We start from the raw sequence: 22128 nt of genomic DNA, 5'->3' as shown, positions 1-22128 counted from the left end.
GCCCCAAAGCGCAACGTGGACACAGCCAAATTGGTGAAGGAAAACAGAGGTGTTTTTTGCAAAGTGCCTACCTGTAGATTTTGGCCTGTAGCTCAGCCGCCACCTAGGGAAACCTACCAAACCTGTGCATTTCTGAAAACTAGAGACCTAGGGGAATCCAAGATGGGGTGACTTGTGTGGCTCGGACCAGGTTCTGTTACCCAGAATCCTTTGCAAACCTCAAAATTTGGCTAAAAAAACACATGTTCCTCACATTTCTGTGGCAGAAAGTTCTGGAATCTGAGGGGAGCCACGAATTTCCTTCCACCCAGCGTTCCCCCACGTCTCCCGATAAAAATGATACCTCACTTGTGTGGGTAGGCCTAGCGCCCATGACAGGAAATGCCCCAAAGCGCAACGTGGACACAGCCAAATTGGTGAAGGAAAACAGAGGTGTTTTTTGCAAAGTGCCTACCTGTAGATTTTGGCCTGTATCTCAGCCGCCACCTAGGGAAACCTACCAAACCTGTGCATTTCTGAAAACTAGAGACCTAGGGGAATCCAAGATGGGGTGACTTGTGTGGCTCGGACCAGGTTCTGTTACCCAGAATCCTTTGCAAACCTCAAAATTTGGCTAAAAAAACACATGTTCCTCACATTTCTGTGGCAGAAAGTTCTGGAATCTGAGGGGAGCCACGAATTTCCTTCCACCCAGCGTTCCCCCACGTCTCCCGATAAAAATGATACCTCACTTGTGTGGGTAGGCCTAGCGCCCATGACAGGAAATGCCCCAAAGCGCAACGTGGACACAGCCAAATTGGTGAAGGAAAACAGAGGTGTTTTTTGCAAAGTGCCTACCTGTAGATTTTGGCCTGTAGCTCAGCTGCCACCTAGGGAAACCTACCTAATCTGTGCATTTCTGAAAACTAGAGACCTAGGGGAATCCAAGATGGGGTGACTTGTGTGGCTCGGACCAGGTTCTGTTACCCAGAATCCTTTGCAAACCTCAAAATTTGGCTAAAAAAACACATGTTCCTCACATTTCTGTGGCAGAAAGTTCTGGAATCTGAGAGGAGCCACGAATTTCCTTCCACCCAGCGTTCCCCCACGTCTCCCGATAAAAATGATCCCTCACTTGTGTGGGTAGGCCTAGCGCCCGTGACAGGAAATGCCCCAAAGCGCAACGTGGACACAGCCAAATTGGTGAAGGAAAACAGAGGTGTTTTTTGCAAAGTGCCTACCTGTAGATTTTGGCCTGTAGCTCAGCCGCCACCTAGGGAAACCTACCAAACCTGTGCATTTCTGAAAACTAGAGACCTAGGGGAATCCAAGATGGGGTGACTTGTGTGGCTCGGACCAGGTTCTGTTACCCAGAATCCTTTGCAAACCTCAAAATTTGGCTAAAAAAACACATGTTCCTCACATTTCTGTGGCAGAAAGTTCTGGAATCTGAGAGGAGCCACGAATTTCCTTCCACCCAGCGTTCCCCCACGTCTCCTGATAAAAATGATCCCTCACTTGTGTGGGTAGGCCTAGCGCCCGTGACAGGAAATGCCCCAAAGCGGAACGTGGACACAGCCAAATTGGTGAAGGAAAACAGAGGTGTTTTTTGCAAAGTGCCTACCTGTAGATTTTGGCCTGTAGCTCAGCCGCAACCTAGGGAAACCTACCAAACCTGTGCATTTCTGAAAACTAGAGACCTAGGGGAATCCGGGATGGGGTGACTTGTGTGGCTCGGACCAGGTTCTGTTACCCAGAATCCTTTGCAAACCTCTAAATTTGGCTAAAAAAACACATGTTCCTCACATTTCTGTGGCAGAAAGTTCTGGAATCTGAGAGGAGCCACGAATTTCCTTCCACCCAGCGTTCCCCCACGTCTCCCGATAAAAATGATACCTGACTTGTGTGGGTAGGCCTAGTGCCCGTGACAGGAAATGCCCCAAAGCGCAACGTGGACACAGCCAAATTGGTGAAGGAAACAGAGGTGTTTTTTGCAAAGTGCCTACCTGTAGATTTTGGCCTGTAGCTCAGCCGCCACCTAGGGAAACCTACCAAACCTGTGCATTTCTGAAAACTAGAGACCTAGGGGAATCCAAGATGGGGTGACTTGTGTGGCTCGGACCAGGTTCTGTTACCCAGAATCCTTTGCAAACCTCAAAATTTGGCTAAAAAAACACATGTTCCTCACATTTCTGTGGCAGAAAGTTCTGGAATCTGAGGGGAGCCACGAATTTCCTTCCACCCAGCGTTCCCCCACGTCTCCCGATAAAAATGATACCTCACTTGTGTGGGTAGGCATAGCGCCCATGACAGGAAATGCCCCAAAGCGCAACGTGGACACAGCCAAATTGGTGAAGGAAAACAGAGGTGTTTTTTGCAAAGTGCCTACCTGTAGATTTTGGCCTGTAGCTCAGCCGCCACCTAGGGAAACCTACCAAACCTGTGCATTTCTGAAAACTAGAGACCTAGGGGAATCCAAGATGGGGTGACTTGTGTGGCTCGGACCAGGTTCTGTTACCCAGAATCCTTTGCAAACCTCAAAATTTGGCTAAAAAAACACATGTTTCTCACATTTCTGTGGCAGAAAGTTCTGGAATCTGAGAGGAGCCACGAATTTCCTTCCACCCAGCGTTCCCCCACGTCTCCCGATAAAAATGATACCTCACTTGTGTGGGTAGGCCTAGCGCCCGTGACAGGAAATGCCCCAAAGCGGAACGTGGACACAGCCAAATTGGTGAAGGTAAACAGAGGTGTTTTTTGCAAAGTGCCTACCTGTAGATTTTGGCTTGTAGCTCAGCCGCCACCTAGGGAAACCTACCAAACCTGTGCATTTCTGAAAACTAGAGACCTAGGGGAATCCAAGATGGGGTGACTTGTGTGGCTCGGACCAGGTTCTGTTACCCAGAATCCTTTGCAAACCTCTAAATTTGGCTAAAAAAACACATGTTCCTCACATTTCTGTGGCAGAAAGTTCTGGAATCTGAGAGGAGCCACGAATTTCCTTCCACCCAGCGTTCCCCCACGTCTCCCGATAAAAATGATACCTCACTTGTGTGGGTAGGCCTAGCGCCCGTGACAGGAAATGCCCCAAAGCGGAACGTGGACACAGCCAAATTGGTGAAGGAAACAGAGGTGTTTTTTGCAAAGTGCCTACCTGTAGATTTTGGCCTGTAGCTCAGCCGCCACCTAGGGAAACCTACCAAACCTGTGCATTTCTGAAAACTAGAGACCTAGGGGAATCCAAGATGGGGTGACTTGTGTGGCTCGGACCAGGTTCTGTTACCCAGAATCCTTTGCAAACCTCAAAATTTGGCTAAAAAAACACATGTTACTCACACTTCTGTGGCAGAAAGTTCTGGAATCTGAGAGGAGCCACGAATTTCCTTCCACCCAGCGTTCCCCCACGTCTCCCGATAAAAATGATCCCTCACTTGTGTGGGTAGGCCTAGCGCCCGTGACAGGAAATGCCCCAAAGCGCAACGTGGACACAGCCAAATTGGTGAAGGAAAACAGAGGTGTTTTTTGCAAAGTGCCTACCTGTAGATTTTGGCCTGTAGCTCAGCCGCCACCTAGGGAAACCTACCAAACCTGTGCATTTCTGAAAACTAGAGACCTAGGGGAATCCAAGATGGGGTGACTTGTGTGGCTCGGACCAGGTTCTGTTACCCAGAATCCTTTGCAAACCTCAAAATTTGGCTAAAAAAACACATGTTCCTCAGACTTCTGTGGCAGAAAGTTCTGGAATCTGAGAGGAGCCACGAATTTCCTTCCACCCAGCGTTCCCCCACGTCTCCCGATAAAAATGATCCCTCACTTGTGTGGGTAGGCCTAGCGCCCGTGACAGGAAATGCCCCAAAGCGCAACGTGGACACAGCCAAATTGGTGTAGGAAACAGAGGTGTTTTTTGCAAAGTGCCTACCTGTAGATTTTGGCCTGTAGCTCAGCCGCCACCTAGGGAAACCTACCAAACCTGTGCATTTCTGAAAACTAGAGACCTAGGGGAATCCAAGATGGGGTGACTTGTGTTGCTCGGACCAGGTTCTGTTACCCAGAATCCTTTGCAAACCTCAAAATTTGGCTAAAAAAACACATGTTCCTCACATTTCTGTGGCAGAAAGTTCTGGAATCTGAGGGGAGCCACGAATTTCCTTCCACCCAGCGTTCCCCCACGTCTCCCGATAAAAATGATACCTCACTTGTGTGGGTAGGCCTAGCGCCCATGACAGGAAATGCCCCAAAGCGCAACGTGGACACAGCCAAATTGGTGAAGGAAAACAGAGGTGTTTTTTGCAAAGTGCCTACCTGTAGATTTTGGCCTGTAGCTCAGCCGCCACCTAGGGAAACCTACCAAACCTGTGCATTTCTGAAAACTAGAGACCTAGGGGAATCCAAGATGGGGTGAGTTGTGTGGCTCGGACCAGGTTCTGTTACCCAGAATCCTTTGCAAACCTCAAAATTTGGCTAAAAAAACACATGTTCCTCACATTTCTGTGGCAGAAAGTTCTGGAATCTGAGAGGAGCCACGAATTTCCTTCCACCCAGCGTTCCCCCACGTCTCCCGATAAAAATGATACCTGACTTGTGTGGGTAGGCCTAGCGCCCGTGACAGGAAATGCCCCAAAGCGCAACGTGGACACAGCCAAATTGGTGTAGGAAACAGAGGTGTTTTTTGCAAAGTGCCTACCTGTAGATTTTGGCCTGTAGCTCAGCCGCCACCTAGGGAAACCTACCAAACCTGTGCATTTCTGAAAACTAGAGACCTAGGGGAATCCAAGATGGGGTGACTTGTGTGGCTCGGACCAGGTTCTGTTACCCAGAATCCTTTGCAAACCTCAAAATTTGGCTAAAAAAACACATGTTCCTCACATTTCTGTGGCAGAAAGTTCTGGAATCTGAGGGGAGCCACGAATTTCCTTCCACCCAGCGTTCCCCCACGTCTCCCGATAAAAATGATACCTCACTTGTGTGGGTAGGCCTAGCGCCCATGACAGGAAATGCCCCAAAGCGCAACGTGGACACAGCCAAATTGGTGAAGGAAAACAGAGGTGTTTTTTGCAAAGTGCCTACCTGTAGATTTTGGCCTGTAGCTCAGCCGCCACCTAGGGAAACCTACCAAACCTGTGCATTTCTGAAAACTAGAGACCTAGGGGAATCCAAGATGGGGTGACTTGTGTGGCTCGGACCAGGTTCTGTTACCCAGAATCCTTTGCAAACCTCAAAATTTGGCTAAAAAAACACATGTTCCTCACATTTCTGTGGCAGAAAGTTCTGGAATCTGAGGGGAGCCACGAATTTCCTTCCACCCAGCGTTCCCCCACGTCTCCCGATAAAAATGATACCTCACTTGTGTGGGTAGGCCTAGCGCCCATGACAGGAAATGCCCCAAAGCGCAACGTGGACACAGCCAAATTGGTGAAGGAAAACAGAGGTGTTTTTTGCAAAGTGCCTACCTGTAGATTTTGGCCTGTAGCTCAGCCGCCACCTAGGGAAACCTACCAAACCTGTGCATTTCTGAAAACTAGAGACCTAGGGGAATCCAAGATGGGGTGACTTGTGTGGCTCGGACCAGGTTCTGTTACCCAGAATCCTTTGCAAACCTCAAAATTTGGCTAAAAAAACACATGTTCCTCACATTTCTGTGGCAGAAAGTTCTGGAATCTGAGGGGAGCCACGAATTTCCTTCCACCCAGCGTTCCCCCACGTCTCCCGATAAAAATGATACCTCACTTGTGTGGGTAGGCCTAGCGCCCATGACAGGAAATGCCCCAAAGCGCAACGTGGACACAGCCAAATTGGTGAAGGAAAACAGAGGTGTTTTTTGCAAAGTGCCTACCTGTAGATTTTGGCCTGTAGCTCAGCTGCCACCTAGGGAAACCTACCTAATCTGTGCATTTCTGAAAACTAGAGACCTAGGGGAATCCAAGATGGGGTGACTTGTGTGGCTCGGACCAGGTTCTGTTACCCAGAATCCTTTGCAAACCTCTAAATTTGGCTAAAAAAACACATGTTCCTCACATTTCTGTGGCAGAAAGTTCTGGAATCTGAGGGGAGCCACGAATTTCCTTCCACCCAGCGTTCCCCCACGTCTCCCGATAAAAATGATACCTCACTTGTGTGGGTAGGCCTAGCGCCCGTGACAGGAAATGCCCCAAAGCGGAACGTGGACACAGCCAAATTGGTGAAGGAAAACAGAGGTGTTTTTTGCAAAGTGCCTACCTGTAGATTTTGGCCTGTAGCTCAGCCGCCACCTAGGGAAACCTACCAAACCTGTGCATTTCTGAAAACTAGAGACCTAGGAGAATCCAAGATGGGGTGACTTGTGTGGCTCGGACCAGGTTCTGTTACCCAGAATCCTTTGCAAACCTCTAAATTTGGCTAAAAAAACACATGTTCCTCACATTTCTGTGGCAGAAAGTTCTGGAATCTGAGAGGAGCCACGAATTTCCTTCCACCCAGCGTTCCCCCACGTCTCCCGATAAAAATGATACCTGACTTGTGTGGGTAGGCCTAGCGCCCGTGACAGGAAATGCCCCAAAGCGGAACGTGGACACAGCCAAATTGGTGAAGGAAACAGAGGTGTTTTTTGCAAAGTGCCTACCTGTAGATTTTGGCCTGTAGCTCAGCCGCCACCTAGGGAAACCTACCAAACCTGTGCATTTCTGAAAACTAGAGACCTAGGGGAATCCAAGATGGGGTGACTTGTGTGGCTCGGACCAGGTTCTGTTACCCAGAATCCTTTGCAAACCTCAAAATTTGGCTAAAAAAACACATGTTCCTCACATTTCTGTGGCAGAAAGTTCTGGAATCTGAGGGGAGCCACGAATTTCCTTCCACCCAGCGTTCCCCCACGTCTCCCGATAAAAATGATACCTCACTTGTGTGGGTAGGCCTAGCGCCCATGACAGGAAATGCCCCAAAGCGCAACGTGGACACAGCCAAATTGGTGAAGGAAAACAAAGGTGTTTTTTGCAAAGTGCCTACTTGTAGATTTTGGCCTGTAGCTCAGCCGCCACCTAGGGAAACCTACCAAACCTGTGCATTTCTGAAAACTAGAGACCTAGGGGAATCCAAGATGGGGTGACTTGTGTGGCTCGGACCAGGTTCTGTTACCCAGAATCCTTTGCAAACCTCAAAATTTGGCTAAAAAAACACATGTTCCTCACACTTCTGTGGCAGAAAGTTCTGGAATCTGAGAGGAGCCACGAATTTCCTTCCACCCAGCGTTCCCCCACGTCTCCCGATAAAAATGATCCCTCACTTGTGTGGGTAGGCCTAGCGCCCGTGACAGGAAATGCCCCAAAGCGCAACGTGGACACAGCCAAATTGGTGAAGGAAAACAGAGGTGTTTTTTGCAAAGTGCCTACCTGTAGATTTTGGCCTGTAGCTCAGCCGCCACTTAGGGAAACCTACCAAACCTGTGCATTTCTGAAAACTAGAGACCTAGGGGAATCCAAGATGGGGTGACTTGTGTGGCTCGGACCAGGTTCTGTTACCCAGAATCGTTTGCAAACCTCAAAATTTGGCTAAAAAAACACATGTTCCTCACACTTCTGTGGCAGAAAGTTCTGGAATCTGAGAGGAGCCACGAATTTCCTTCCACCCAGCGTTCCCCCACGTCTCCCGATAAAAATGATCCCTCACTTGTGTGGGTAGGCCTAGCGCCCGTGACAGGAAATGCCCCAAAGCGCAACGTGGACACAGCCAAATTGGTGAAGGAAAACAGAGGTGTTTTTTGCAAAATGCCTACCTGTAGATTTTGGCCTGTAGCTCAGCCGCCACCTAGGGAAACCTACCAAACCTGTGCATTTCTGAAAACTAGAGACCTAGGGGAATCCAAGATGGGGTGACTTGTGTGGCTCGGACCAGGTTCTGTTACCCAGAATCCTTTGCAAACCTCAAAATTTGGCTAAAAAAACACATGTTCCTCACATTTCTGTGGCAGAAAGTTCTGGAATCTGAGAGGAGCCACGAATTTCCTTCCACCCAGCGTTCCCCCACGTCTCCCGATAAAAATGATACCTGACTTGTGTGGGTAGGCCTAGCGCCCGTGACAGGAAATGCCCCAAAGCGCAACGTGGACACAGCCAAATTGGTGTAGGAAACAGAGGTGTTTTTTGCAAAGTGCCTACCTGTAGATTTTGGCCTGTAGCTCAGCCGCCACCTAGGGAAACCTACCAAACCTGTGCATTTCTGAAAACTAGAGACCTAGGGGAATCCAAGATGGGGTGACTTGTGTGGCTCGGACCAGGTTCTGTTACCCAGAATCCTTTGCAAACCTCAAAATTTGGGTAAAAAAACACATGTTCCTCACATTTCTGTGGCAGAAAGTTCTGGAATCTGAGGGGAGCCACGAATTTCCTTCCACCCAGCGTTCCCCCACGTCTCCCGATAAAAATGATACCTCACTTGTGTGGGTAGGCCTAGCGCCCATGACAGGAAATGCCCCAAAGCGCAACGTGGACACAGCCAAATTGGTGAAGGAAAACAGAGGTGTTTTTTGCAAAGTGCCTACCTGTAGATTTTGGCCTGTAGCTCATCCGCCACCTAGGGAAACCTACCAAACCTGTGCATTTCTAAAACTAGAGACCTAGGGGAATCCAAGATGGGGTGACTTGTGTGGCTCGGACCAGGTTCTGTTACCCAGAATCCTTTGCAAACCTCAAAATTTGGCTAAAAAAACACATGTTCCTCACATTTCTGTGGCAGAAAGTTCTGGAATCTGAGAGGAGCCACGAATTTCCTTCCACCCAGCGTTCCCCCACGTCTCCCGATAAAAATGATACCTCACTTGTGTGGGTAGGCCTAGCGCCCGTGACAGGAAATGCCCCAAAGCGGAACGTGGACACAGCCAAATTGGTGAAGGAAAACAGAGGTGTTTTTTGCAAAGTGCCTACCTGTAGATTTTGGCCTGTAGCTCAGCCGCCACCTAGGGAAACCTACCAAACCTGTGCATTTCTGAAAACTAGAGACCTAGGGGAATCCAAGATGGGGTGACTTGTGTGGCTCGGACCAGGTTCTGTTACCCAGAATCCTTTGCAAACCTCAAAATTTGGCTAAAAAAACACATGTTCCTCACATTTCTGTGGCAGAAAGTTCTGGAATCTGAGAGGAGCCACGAATTTCCTTCCACCCAGCGTTCCCCCACGTCTCCCGATAAAAATGATCCCTCACTTGTGTGGGTAGGCCTAGCGCCCGTGACAGGAAATGCCCCAAAGCGCAACGTGCACACAGCCAAATTGGTGAAGGAAAACAGAGGTGTTTTTTGCAAAGTGCCTACCTGTAGATTTTGGCCTGTAGCTCAGCCGCCACCTAGGGAAACCTACCAAACCTGTGCATTTCTGAAAACTAGAGACCTAGGGGAATCCAAGATGGGGTGACTTGTGTGGCTCGGACCAGGTTCTGTTACCCAGAATCCTTTGCAAACCTTTAAATTTGGCTAAAAAAACACATGTTCCTCACATTTCTGTGGCAGAAAGTTCTGAAATCTGAGAGGAGCCACAAATTTCCTTCCACCCAGCGTTCCCCCACGTCTCCCGATAAAAATGATACCTGACTTGTGTGGGTAGGCCTAGCGCCCGTGACAGGAAATGCCCCAAAGCGCAACGTGGACACAGCCAAATTGGTGAAGGAAACAGAGGTGTTTTTTGCAAAGTGCCTACCTGTAGATTTTGGCCTGTAGCTCAGCCGCCACCTAGGGAAACCTACCAAACCTGTGCATTTCTGAAAACTAGAGACCTAGGGGAATCTAAGATGGGGTGACTTGTGTGGCTCGGACCAGGTTCTGTTACCCAGAATCCTTTGCAAACCTCAAAATTTGGCTAAAAAAACACATGTTCCTCACATTTCTGTGGCAGAAAGTTCTGGAATCTGAGGGGAGCCACGAATTTCCTTCCACCCAGCGTTCCCCCACGTCTCCCGATAAAAATGATACCTCACTTGTGTGGGTAGGCCTAGCGCCCATGACAGGAAATGCCCCAAAGCGCAACGTGGACACAGCCAAATTGGTGAAGGAAAACAGAGGTGTTTTTTGCAAAGTGCCTACCTGTAGATTTTGGCCTGTAGCTCAGCCGCCACCTAGGGAAACCTACCAAACCTGTGCATTTCTGAAAACTAGAGACCTAGGGGAATCCAAGATGGGGTGACTTGTGTGGCTCGGACCAGGTTCTGTTACCCAGAATCCTTTGCAAACCTCAAAATTTGGCTAAAAAAACACATGTTTCTCACATTTCTGTGGCAGAAAGTTCTGGAATCTGAGAGGAGCCACGAATTTCCTTCCACCCAGCGTTCCCCCACGTCTCCCGATAAAAATGATACCTCACTTGTGTGGGTAGGCCTAGCGCCCGTGACAGGAAATGCCCCAAAGCGGAACGTGGACACAGCCAAATTGGTGAAGGAAAACAGAGGTGTTTTTTGCAAAGTGCCTACCTGTAGATTTTGGCCTGTAGCTCAGCCGCCACCTAGGGAAACCTACCAAACCTGTGCATTTCTGAAAACTAGAGACCTAGGGGAATCCAAGATGGGGTGACTTGTGTGGCTCGGACCAGGTTCTGTTACCCAGAATCCTTTGCAAACCTCTAAATTTGGCTAAAAAAACACATGTTCCTCACATTTCTGTGGCAGAAAGTTCTGGAATCTGAGAGGAGCCACGAATTTCCTTCCACCCAGCGTTCCCCCACGTCTCCCGATAAAAATGATACCTGACTTGTGTGGGTAGGCCTAGCGCCCGTGACAGGAAATGCCCCAAAGCGCAACGTGGACACAGCCATATTGGTGAAGGAAACAGAGGTGTTTTTTGCAAAGTGCCTACCTGTAGATTTTGGCCTGTAGCTCAGCCGCCACCTAGGGAAACCTACCAAACCTGTGCATTTCTGAAAACTAGAGACCTAGGGGAATCCAAGATGGGGTGACTTGTGTGGCTCGGACCAGGTTCTGTTACCCAGAATCCTTTGCAAACCTCAAAATTTGGCTAAAAAAACACATGTTCCTCACATTTCTGTGGGAGAAAGTTCTGGAATCTGAGGGGAGCCACGAATTTCCTTCCACCCAGCGTTCCCCCACGTCTCCCGATAAAAATGATACCTCACTTGTGTGGGTAGGCCTAGCGCCCATGACAGGAAATGCCCCAAAGCGCAACGTGGACACAGCCAAATTGGTGAAGGAAAACAAAGGTGTTTTTTGCAAAGTGCCTACCTGTAGATTTTGGCCTGTAGCTCAGCCGCCACCTAGGGAAACCTACCAAACCTGTGCATTTCTGAAAACTAGAGACCTAGGGGAATCCAAGATGGGGTGACTTGTGTGGCTCGGACCAGGTTCTGTTACCCAGAATCCTTTGCAAACCTCAAAATTTGGCTAAAAAAACACATGTTCCTCACATTTCTGTGGCAGAAAGTTCTGGAATCTGAGGGGAGCCACGAATTTCCTTCCACCCAGCGTTCCCCCACGTCTCCCGATAAAAATGATTCCTCACTTGTGTGGGTAGGCCTAGCGCCCATGACAGGAAATGCCCCAAAGCGCAACGTGGACACAGCCAAATTGGTGAAGGAAAACAGAGGTGTTTTTTGCAAAGTGCCTAACTGTAGATTTTGGCCTGTAGCTCAGCCGCCACCTAGGGAAACCTACCAAACCTGTGCATTTCTGAAAACTAGAGACCTAGGGGAATCCAAGATGGGGTGACTTGTGTGGCTCGGACCAGGTTCTGTTACCCAGAATCCTTTGCAAACCTCAAAATTTGGCTAAAAAAAACACATGTTCCTCACATTTCTGTGGCAGAAAGTTCTGGAATCTGAGAGGAGCCACGAATTTCCTTCCACCCAGCGTTCCCCCACGTCTCCCGATAAAAATGATACCTCACTTGTGTGGGTAGGCCTAGCGCCAGCGACAGAAAACGCCCCAAACCGCAACGTGGACACATCCAAATTTGTGAAGGAAAACAGAGGTGTTTTTTGCAAAGTGCCTACCTGTAGATTTTGGCTTGTAGCTCAGCCGCCACCTAGGGAAACCTACCAAACCTGTGCATTTCTGAAAACTAGAGACCTAGGGGAATCCAAGATGGGGTGACTTGTGTGGCTCGGACCAGGTTCTGTTACCCAGAATCCTTTGCAAACCTCAAAATTTGGCTAAAAAAACACATGTTCCTTACATTTCTGTGGCAGAAAGTTCTGGAATCTGAGAGGAGCCACGAATTTCCTACCACCCAGCGTTCCCCCACGTCTCCCGATAAAAATGATACCTCACTTGTGTGGGTAGGCCTAGCGCCCGCGACAGGAAATGCCCCAAACCGCAACGTGGACACATCCAAATTTGTGAAGGAAAACAGAGGTGTTTTTTGCAAAGTGCCTACCTGTAGATTTTGGCTTGTAGCTCAGCCGCCACCTAGGGAAACCTACCAAACCTGTGCATTTCTGAAAACTAGAGACCTAGGGGAATCCAAGATGGGGTGACTTGTGTGGCTCGGACCAGGTTCTGTTACCCAGAATCCTTTGCAAACCTCAAAATTTGGCTAAAAAAACACATGTTCCTCACATTTCTGTGGCAGAAAGTTCTGGAATCTGAGAGGAGCCACGAATTTCCTTCCACCCAGCGTTCCCCCACGTCTCCCGATAAAAATGATTCCTGACTTGTGTGGGTAGGCCTAGCGCCCGTGACAGGAAATGCCCCAAAGCGCAACGTGGACACAGCCAAATTGGTGAAGGAAACAGAGGTGTTTTTTGCAAAGTGCCTACCTGTAGATTTTGGCCTGTATCTCAGCCGCCACCTAGGGAAACCTACCAAACCTGTGCATTTCTGAAAACTAGAGACCTAGGGGAATGCAAGATGGGGTGACTTGTGTGGCTCGGACCAGGTTCTGTTACCCAGAATCCTTTGCAAACCTCAAAATTTGGCTAAAAAAACACATGTTACTCACATTTCTGTGGCAGAAAGTTCTGGAATCTGAGAGGAGCCACAAATTTCCTTCCACCCAGCGTTCCCCCACGTCTCCCGATAAAAATGATCCCTCACTTGTGTGGGTAGGCCTAGCGCCCGTGACAGGATATGCCCCAAAACGCAACGTGGACACATCACATTTTTTCATTGAAAATAGTGCCTACCTGTAGATTTTGGCCTCTAGCTCAGCCGGCACCTTGGGAAACCTACCAAACCTGTGCATTTCTGAAAACTAGAGACCTAGGGGAATTCCAAGATGGGGTGACTTGTGTGGCTCGGACCAGGTTCTGTTACCCAGAATCCTTTGCAAACCTCAAATTCTGTCTAAAAAAACACATTTTCCACACATTTCGGTGACAGAAGGTTCTGGAATCTGAGTGGAGCCACAAATTTTCTTCCACCCAGCATTCCCCCAAGTCTCCCGATAAAAACGATACCTCACTTGTGTGGGTGGGCCAGGTGCCTGCAACAGAATAAGGCCCAAAACTTATAGAGATAGAGGGGATAGCACAGCAAGTTTATAGGACATATTCTTTTATACATCTTTAGACTGACTCTGCTTTGGGGACCCACATAAGTGAGGTGTCATTTTACTTGGGAGGCTGAGGGGAACACTGGGGAGTAGGAATTTTGTGCTGGAGTGGTGATCCTACGAAGAAAAGTAAGGAAAATATGCTTTTTCAAGCACATTTTGAGGTTTACAGAGGAGTCTGGGTAAGAAAATGTTGGGGGATCCACGCAAGCCACACCTCCCTGGACTCCTTGGGGTGTCTAGTTTTATAAAATGTCTGGGTTTGGTAGGTTTCCCTAGATGAAGGCCGCACACAGGACCAAAAACATAGGTGCCCTCTCCCCCCCAAACACAGGTAGTTTTGTAATATATCGTTTTGATGTGCCCAAATACGTCCGTGATGTGCCAAACACTAAAATTTTGAAAAGAAACACAGTTAGGTTATGTGAAAAAGACCCCTCACCCACCAACCAAGTTGGTGGCATGCTTCATCATCGGGGTCCCACCTGAGGCACCTAGCGTGTCACAGGTGTGCTGCGACGCCTGATTACAGCGGAGCAGGTTTTGTCATTTTTACCACACATACTGGTTGGATTTGGCACGAGGGTGAGTGATGGTTCAGTGGATCAAATTTTACTAACAAGAGCTTTCACAAAAATGAAATGCACTGTTAGTAACTGAAAGGCAAAAAACTGAACCAATGACTCACAGCTCGTGAGCTGTAAAGCCGCGACAAGGCACCAACCGCTTTACAGTCCATTCACACAACTTTCATACATGACACACACAAGGCCATTCACACCGCCAGCCACGGGCCCAGCACATTACAACACTCACATCGACAGACAGCGCCACTCAAGGGCCCATCACTTACATATGCCCACATGCCTGATACAACAATCACACCAGCTGATGGGAGTGTGTGGACTGGTGTTTGGCTGGCAGTGTGTTGCAGTAGCCAACAGCAAGTCAATATGTACACTCTCAGCCAAGCCCCACTCCACCCACAATGGCATAATTTTTTTTTTTTTTTTTAACAGAGGAACCCCTAACTAAGTAGAAAGAATTACAAAACTACAAACACAAAAGCTCTAACTAAGAACATGACAGAAATGCTAACCATGAAACTAAACACATGAAAATACAAAACAGACATGAGTTTACACTCATGGTTGTTCCCAGAAATTCTTCTGGGTGTGGTAATTCTTAAAACAAGCACCGACACACAGCCCAGGCTTTGAAGGACAATCTGGGCAGTACATTCGAGTCTCCCTCCGGATACCTCTTCGAAAACACACTCTACATTTCTTAGCTGGAAAGTCTTTTTTGGGTGTGGGAGGAATGTGCTCAGTAAAGTGGCGATCTTTCAATCTAGCCACATCCTCCACCACTGCTCCTCTAGGAACTCTGGCCTGTTCCACCACAATTAGGATCTCTATATCTGACTCCTGAAATTTCACAAATGTCATCTTTGACTCTGGAGACCTATCCCTAAACACAATAAAAGCATTGAAGGTTGCTAAGTGGAAGAGGTGAAGTGCTAACTTCTTATACCAAACGTAAGACTTACGAATAGCAGTATAAGGTTCCAACCTCTGGTCAACTCTATCTACACCTCCCATGTGCTTATTATAATCTAAAATGCACACAGGTTTGCGCACTTCAGCAACCTGGCCCCAAACAGTCACAGGGGAAGTACTCTCATCATGGATGGTACTTAGCATGTAGACATCCCTCTTGTCTGAAAATTTCAAAGCTAGCAGCTCCTCGTTCCGCAAGGCACAGCACTGTCCTCTCTCAAGTTTTTTACAGACAAGCTCCCTTGGATAGCCTTTCCGGTTAGAACGGATTGTGCCACAAGCAACTGTGTCCACTCTAAACAATTCCTTGAACAATTGCACACCAGTGTAGAAGTTATTTACATACAAATGGTGACCTTTGTTGAACAGTCGTCTACCAAGATCCCACACAATTTTCTCAGTAACTCCAAAAGTGGGAGTACAACCAGGGGGGTCAATATTGGAATCCCTACCAGTGTACACACGGAAACTGTACACATATCCTGTCCTACTTTCAGACAGCATATACAATTTAATTCCATATCGTGCCCTTTTGCTAGGAATGTACTGCCTAAAAACCAAACGACCCTTGAAGAGGACCAAAGACTCGTCCACACTTAACTCCTTGCCTGGAACATAGACCTCCGAAAACCGATCTACAAAATGATCAAGGACAGGCCTAATCTTAAAAAGACGGTCAGAATCTGGGTGATCTCGTGGCAAGGCTAATGCATTGTCAACAAAATGCAGCATCCTAAGAAGAAGCAAATACCGATTACGACTCATGGTAGCTGGAAATATAGCTGTTGCCATCAAGGGACTAGTAGACCAATAAGAAGCCAGGGACGGCTTCCTTATCAACCCCATCAAAAAAGTCAAACCCAAAAACTTTTTTAACTCCTCCAAATTTGTGGGAATCCACTGGGCAGCTCTAGAGTGTGGCCTAAGTCTAGCAGCGTTGTCCCTCAAATGCTGCTCCACATACAAATTAGTCTGCTCAACAATCTCTTCCAAAAACACATCATCCATGAATAACTCAAAGAAATTGATAGGCATAAAGTTCTCTGTATTGGCGTTACACCCCGGGAGACCAGTAAAGGCAGGCAACTCTGGCTGCTCCATGTTTGGGGCAACCCAGACATCAGGTCTTATAACGGGAAACCTTTCAGCCCCAGGTTGCTGCACTATTGGCACATCAATGTCCTCCTCTAAAACAGGCCCTTCATCTGCACTGAGTGTGGCTTCATCATCAGAAGATTCCCCTCCAAGAGAAACATCACTGCCAGAATCTCTGACTTCCTCCTCTGCCTCAGATGCAGAGTCCGTCTCATAGTCATGATCAGACTGTGACTCAAAAAGCATACCAACCACCTGCTGAGCGGTCATCCTGCGGCTAGCCATGATCTCTCCTGCTAAAATTAACTGGACAAATTCACCACCAACAACCAGCACTGTGTAAGACAAGTAACAAAGTGTAGCTTTGTTAGTAAGAGTTATAAACTCAAAAACTATACCGCTCACTTGCCTGAAAAAGCTTGATTCACCAGCTACTACACAGCAATCACCAATGATATCCCACTAAAAATAAAGAAAGAAAGGCAAATTAGAAATAAGACAAAACAAATATCATTGTGCACAAACCTAAGGACAATTTCACACACAATCGTGCATTTAGTACACCCCCTACAAACATGTCATTCATGCATGGCAACAATACTCCTTTGGAGAAAATTGTTTTTACTTACCTAAAACATGCAACTGTGCAAACTGCAGGTCAACCACCGCCAAAACCGCAAGGAGCCACAGCAAAAAAAGCAAAAGCTTTGAACTAGAACAAAAAGGAGGAAAACATTTTTTATCACAAATGCAAAGACTTCTTCAGTTGACAAACACCCCACCATCAAACATTTAGAAATTGGTGCCTAAGTGGATTCTGCCATAGGGGCAGATGGGCCTACTAATAAAATAGGCCTGTCTGCCCCAAGGAAGCCAGAAAATACCTGTAGTAGTGTGTCCCCATGGAGAGCGACCCTTGCCAAAGGGGACAGCCCTAAAAAAAAAAAAAAAACACACACACAACACTATCCCTGGTGCCTAAGTGGCTTCTACCCCCCTTGAGGGCAGGTGGGCCTAACAAAATAGGCCCATCTGCCCCCAGGGGGTGTAGAAATGGGCAACAGGTCAATGCCCCCCTTGGGGGGGGGGGCGCCCCGTGACCAAGGGGACGCCCCCCCCCACAAAAATAAACAAATAAAAAAAAATCCCTGGCGTTCTAGTAGTTTCTGCCCCCCTTGGGGGCAGACCAGCCTAAAAATAATAGGCTGATCTGTCTCCAAGGGGTGCAGAAATGGCCTGGGTACATGTGCCCCCAAAGTGGGGGGCGACCCTTGCCCAAGGCCCCCCCATCCACTAACACACACACACACACACACTATCCCTGGTGTCTAAGTGGCTTCTGCCCCCCTTGGGGGCAGGTGGGCCTAAGAAAATAGGCCCATCTGCCCCCAGGGGGTGTAGAAATGGGCAACAGGTCAATGCCCCCCTTGGGGGGGGGCGCCCCGTGACCAAGGGGACGCCCCCCCACAAAAATAAACAAATAAAAAAAATCCCTGGCGTTCTAGTGGTTTCTGCCCCCCTTGGGGGCAGACCAGCCTAAAAATAATAGGCTGATCTGTCTCCAAGGGGTGCAGAAATGGCCTGGGTACATGTGCCCCCAAAGTGGGGGGCGACCCTTGCCCAAGGCCCCCCCCATCCACTAACACACACACACACACACTATCCCTGGTGTCTAAGTGGCTTCTGCCCCCCTTGGGGGCAGGTGGGCCTAACAAAATAGGCCCATCTGGCCCCAGGGGGTGTAGAAATGGCCAACAGGTCAATGCCTCCCTTGGGGTGGCGCCCCGTGACCAAGGGGACGCCCCCCCCACAAAAATAAACAAATTTAAAAAAATCCCTGGCGTTCTAGTAGTTTCTGCCCCCCTTGGGGGCAGACCAGCCTAAAAATAATAGGCTGATCTGTCTCCAAGGGGTGCAGAAATGGCCTGGGTACATGTGCCCCCAAAGTGGGGGGCGACCCTTGCCCAAGGCCCCCCCCTCCACTAACACACACACACACTATCCCTGGTGTCTAAGTGGCTTCTGCCCCCCTTGGGGGCAGGTGGGCCTAAGAAAATAGGCCCATCTGCCCCCAGGGGGTGTAGAAATGGGCAACAGGTCAATGCCCCCCTTGGGGGGGGGCGCCCCGTGACCAAGGGGACGCCCCCCACAAAAATAAACAAATTAAAAAAAATCCCTGGCGTTCTAGTGGTTTCTGCCCCCCTTGGGGGCAGACCAGCCTAAAAATAATAGGCTGATCTGTCTCCAAGGGGTGCAGAAATGGCCTGGGTACATGTGCCACCAAAGTGGGGGGCGACCCTTGCACAAGGCCCCCCCCATCCACTAACACACACACACACGCACACTATCCCTGGTGTCTAAGTGGCTTCTGCCCCCCTTGGGGGCAGGTGGGCCTAACAAAATAGGCCCATCTGCCCCCAGGGGGTGTAGAAATGGCCAACAGGTCAATGCCTCCCTTGGGGGGGCGCCCCGTGACCAAGGGGACGCCCCCCACAAAAATAAACAAATTTAAAAAAATCCCTGGCGTTCTAGTAGTTTCTGCCCCCCTTGGGGGCAGACCAGCCTAAAAATAATAGGCTGATCTGTCTCCAAGGGGTGCAGAAATGGCCTGGGTACATGTGCCCCCAAAGTGGGGGGCGACCCTTGCCCAAGGCCCCCCCATCCACTAACACACACACGCACACACTATCCCTGGTGTCTAAGTGGCTTCTGCCCCCCCTTGGGGGCAGGTGGGCCTAAGAAAATAGGCCCATCTGCCCCCAGGGGGTGTAGAAATGGGCACCAGGTCAATGCCCCCCTTGGGGTGGCGCCCCGTGACCAAGGGTACGCCCCCCCACAAAAATGAACAAATAAAAAAAATCCCTGGCGTTCTAGTAGTTTCTGCCCCCCTTGGGGGCAGACCAGCCTAAAAATAATAGGCTGATCTGTCTCCAAGGGGTGCAGAAATGGCCTGGGTACATGTGCCCCCATAGTGGGGGGCGACCCTTGCCCAAGGCCCCCCCCATCCACTAACACACACACACTATCCCTGGTGTCTAAGTGGTTTCTGCCCCCCTTGGGGGCAGGTGGGCCTAAGAAAATAGGCCCATCTGCCCCCAGGGGGTGTAGAAATGGGCAACAGGTCAATGCCCCCCTTGGGGGGGCGCCCCGTGACCAAGGGGACGCCCCCCCAAAAAAATAAACAAATAAAAAAAAATCCCTGGCGTTCTAGTAGTTTCTGCCCCCCTTGGGGGCAGACCAGCCTAAAAATAATAGGCTGATCTGTCTCCAAGGGGTGCAGAAATGGCCTGGGTACATGTGCCCCCAAAGTGGGGGGCGACCCTTGCCCAAGGCCCCCCCCATCCACTAACACACACACACACTATCCCTGGTGTCTAAGTGGCTTCAGCCCCCCTTAGGGGCAGGTGGGCCTAACAAAATAGGCCCATCTGCCCCCAGGGGGTGTAGAAATGGGCAACAGGTCAATGCCCCCCTTGGGGGGGCGCCCCGTGACCAAGGGGACGCCCCCCCACAAAAAAAAAAAAAAAAAAAAAAAACCCTGGCGTTCTAGTGGTTTCTGCCCCCCTTGGGGGCAGACCAGCCTAAAAATAATAGGCTGATCTGTGTCCAAGGGGTGCAGAAATGGCCTGGGTACATGTGCCCCCAAAGTGGGGGGCGACCCTTGCCCAAGGCCCCCCCCATCCACTAACACACACACACTATCCCTGGTGTCTAAGTGGCTTCTGCCCCCCTTGAGGGCAGGTGGGCCTACAAAAATAGGCCCATCTGCCCCCAGGGGGGGCAGAAATGGCCAACAGGTCAATGCCCCCCTTGGGGGGGTGCCCCGTGCCCAAGGGGACGCCCCCCCACAAAAATAAACACATAAAAAAAAATCCCTGGCGTTCTAGTGGTTTCTGCCCCCCTTGGGGCAGATCAGCCTAAAAATAATAGGCTGATCTGCCCTCAAGGGGGGCAGAAATGGCCCTAAAAGGCTTGCCCCCCAAAGGGGAGCGACCCTTGCCCAAGGGGGCGCCCCCCCATCCACTACACACACAATCCCTGGTGCCTAAGTGGCTTCTACCCCCAGGAAAGGCCAACAGTTCTCTGCCCCCTTGGTGGGGGCTCCCCTTGCCCAAGGGGGCACCCCCCCCACATAAATACACATAAAAAAAAAAAACCCTGGTGATCTAGTGGCTAAAAAGTAGCCAATCTGCCCTCAAGGGGGGCAGAAATGGCCCTAAAAGACATGCCCCCCAAAGGGGAGTGACCCTTGCCCAAGGGGGCGCCCCTCCATCCACTACACACACAATCCCTGGTGCCTAAGTGGCTTCTACCCCCCTTGGGGGCAGATGGACCTAAAAAAAATAGGCCGATCTGCCCCCAAGGGGGGCAGAAAAGGCCAACAGTTCTCTGCCCCCTTGGGGGGGGCGCCCCTTGCCCAAGGGGGCACCCCCCCACACATAAATGCACATACCAATATAAATCCCTGGTGATCTAGTGTTTTCTGCCCCCCTTGGGGGCAGATCTGGCTAAAAAGTAGCCAGATCTGCCCCCAAGGGGGGCAGAAATGGCCGTAGTAATTGCCCCCTAAAGGGGAGCGACCCTTGCCCAAGGGGCCACTCCCCGCGTGCCAAAAACAGGAAACAACAACAAAAAAAACAAATCCCTGGTGTCTAGTGGGCATTCCTGCTGCCCGATCGCAATGCGATCGGGCAGCAGGAATGCTCAAAGAGACACCGGGGAAAAGGAAAAGCCTTTCCTTTTCCCCGGTGCCTCTTTAGCCCCAACCCCCCACCCACCGGGAAGAGGAACTCACCTCTTCTCTCGTAGCCGCACAGGAAGCAAATGGCTTCCTGTGCGGCGAGGATCCCATAATGAAGTCAGCGCGCGATCGCGCGCTGACGTCATTATGGGGGGGTGGGGGGGTCGGAGGTGGAAGGGGAAGGGCTTCCCCTTCCATCCCTGACTTTGGGGGGTGGGGGGGAAGCACACAGAGGGAGCGAGATAAAGGATAAAAAGCACAACACTACCAACTCATCAACATCCCTTGAACTGGTAAAGACTCAGATATATTCCCTCTCTGGCCCTGACTGTTACAAGGACGGTGATGCGCCTAGCTTCTCTCTTGAACCTAGGGTGTGGGAGTTTTCCCCAAAAACCATTTGCGTAGCCTTCTCCACTCCTTACGCAACACAAAAGGATAAATAAGTGTTTCATTCTGTGTGAGAGAGCCAGCTGTCCATTTGGGAGTGAACAGCACTGTACCTTGCAAAACCCCTTATAGGGTTGTTTTTTCTTTGCAGCTGTTACTCCACTCTGCCAGAGGAGTGTCCGAATGACTAAAAAAGTTAAGCCTGCAAGGTAGCTAAATCTGCTCCTGCCCTCCCAGCCCTCCGGAATGTAAACAGTTTGTTAGGAATCGTTCCTTATTTTTGTCTTTGGCGTAAGTTTGGCCGCGGGTGGCCGATTCTGGTAATGTATGTAGACTAATACTGCGTTTTATAAAACAATTTTAGTTATGTAGGCGTTGTTTGATGTAACGTTTTTAAACATTCACAACTTTCATTAACCTTTATTTCATTTCACCATTTACAGTGCCCAAGACAGAGATGTTGATGAGGTCATTTAGGTTGCTTGAACATTATGTGGTAGTAGGTGAGTTGTGGTATGTGCACATGTAGGAATCGGTTGTGATATGCCATGCCTCAATGAAAGTGGTTGAGCTGTCAATGTTATGAGATATAGGGCTACTAATCGTAACTTTTTCCAGGAGCTAAGAGAAGAGGTGGGAACAAGAGATGGAAAAACAGCAGTTGTGAACAGAGGGTAACAGGGAGATGGGGTTTGGATTCTTTCTGGGGCCACATAACCAAGGCTTCTTCATGGGTCCTATGACTTGTAACAGGTTCTGAGAGAGAGTTGTTCATGTTCTGGTCTTCCACAAACCACGCATTGGACTGAGGTGATTCTGGTTGCAAATAGACAGTTGCAAGCCAAGACTCTGAGATTACAATTCCTAGGTTGGAGCTGAGTTTCTTTTTTCAGAGAAGATGAATAGAC

This window comes from Pleurodeles waltl, chromosome 3_1 (genome assembly GCF_031143425.1).
Source record: "Pleurodeles waltl isolate 20211129_DDA chromosome 3_1, aPleWal1.hap1.20221129, whole genome shotgun sequence".
NCBI classification, from domain to species: Eukaryota; Metazoa; Chordata; class Amphibia; order Caudata; family Salamandridae; genus Pleurodeles; species Pleurodeles waltl.
The sequence above is the reverse complement of the archived record's forward strand: the minus strand, read 5'-3'. Positions refer to the sequence as shown.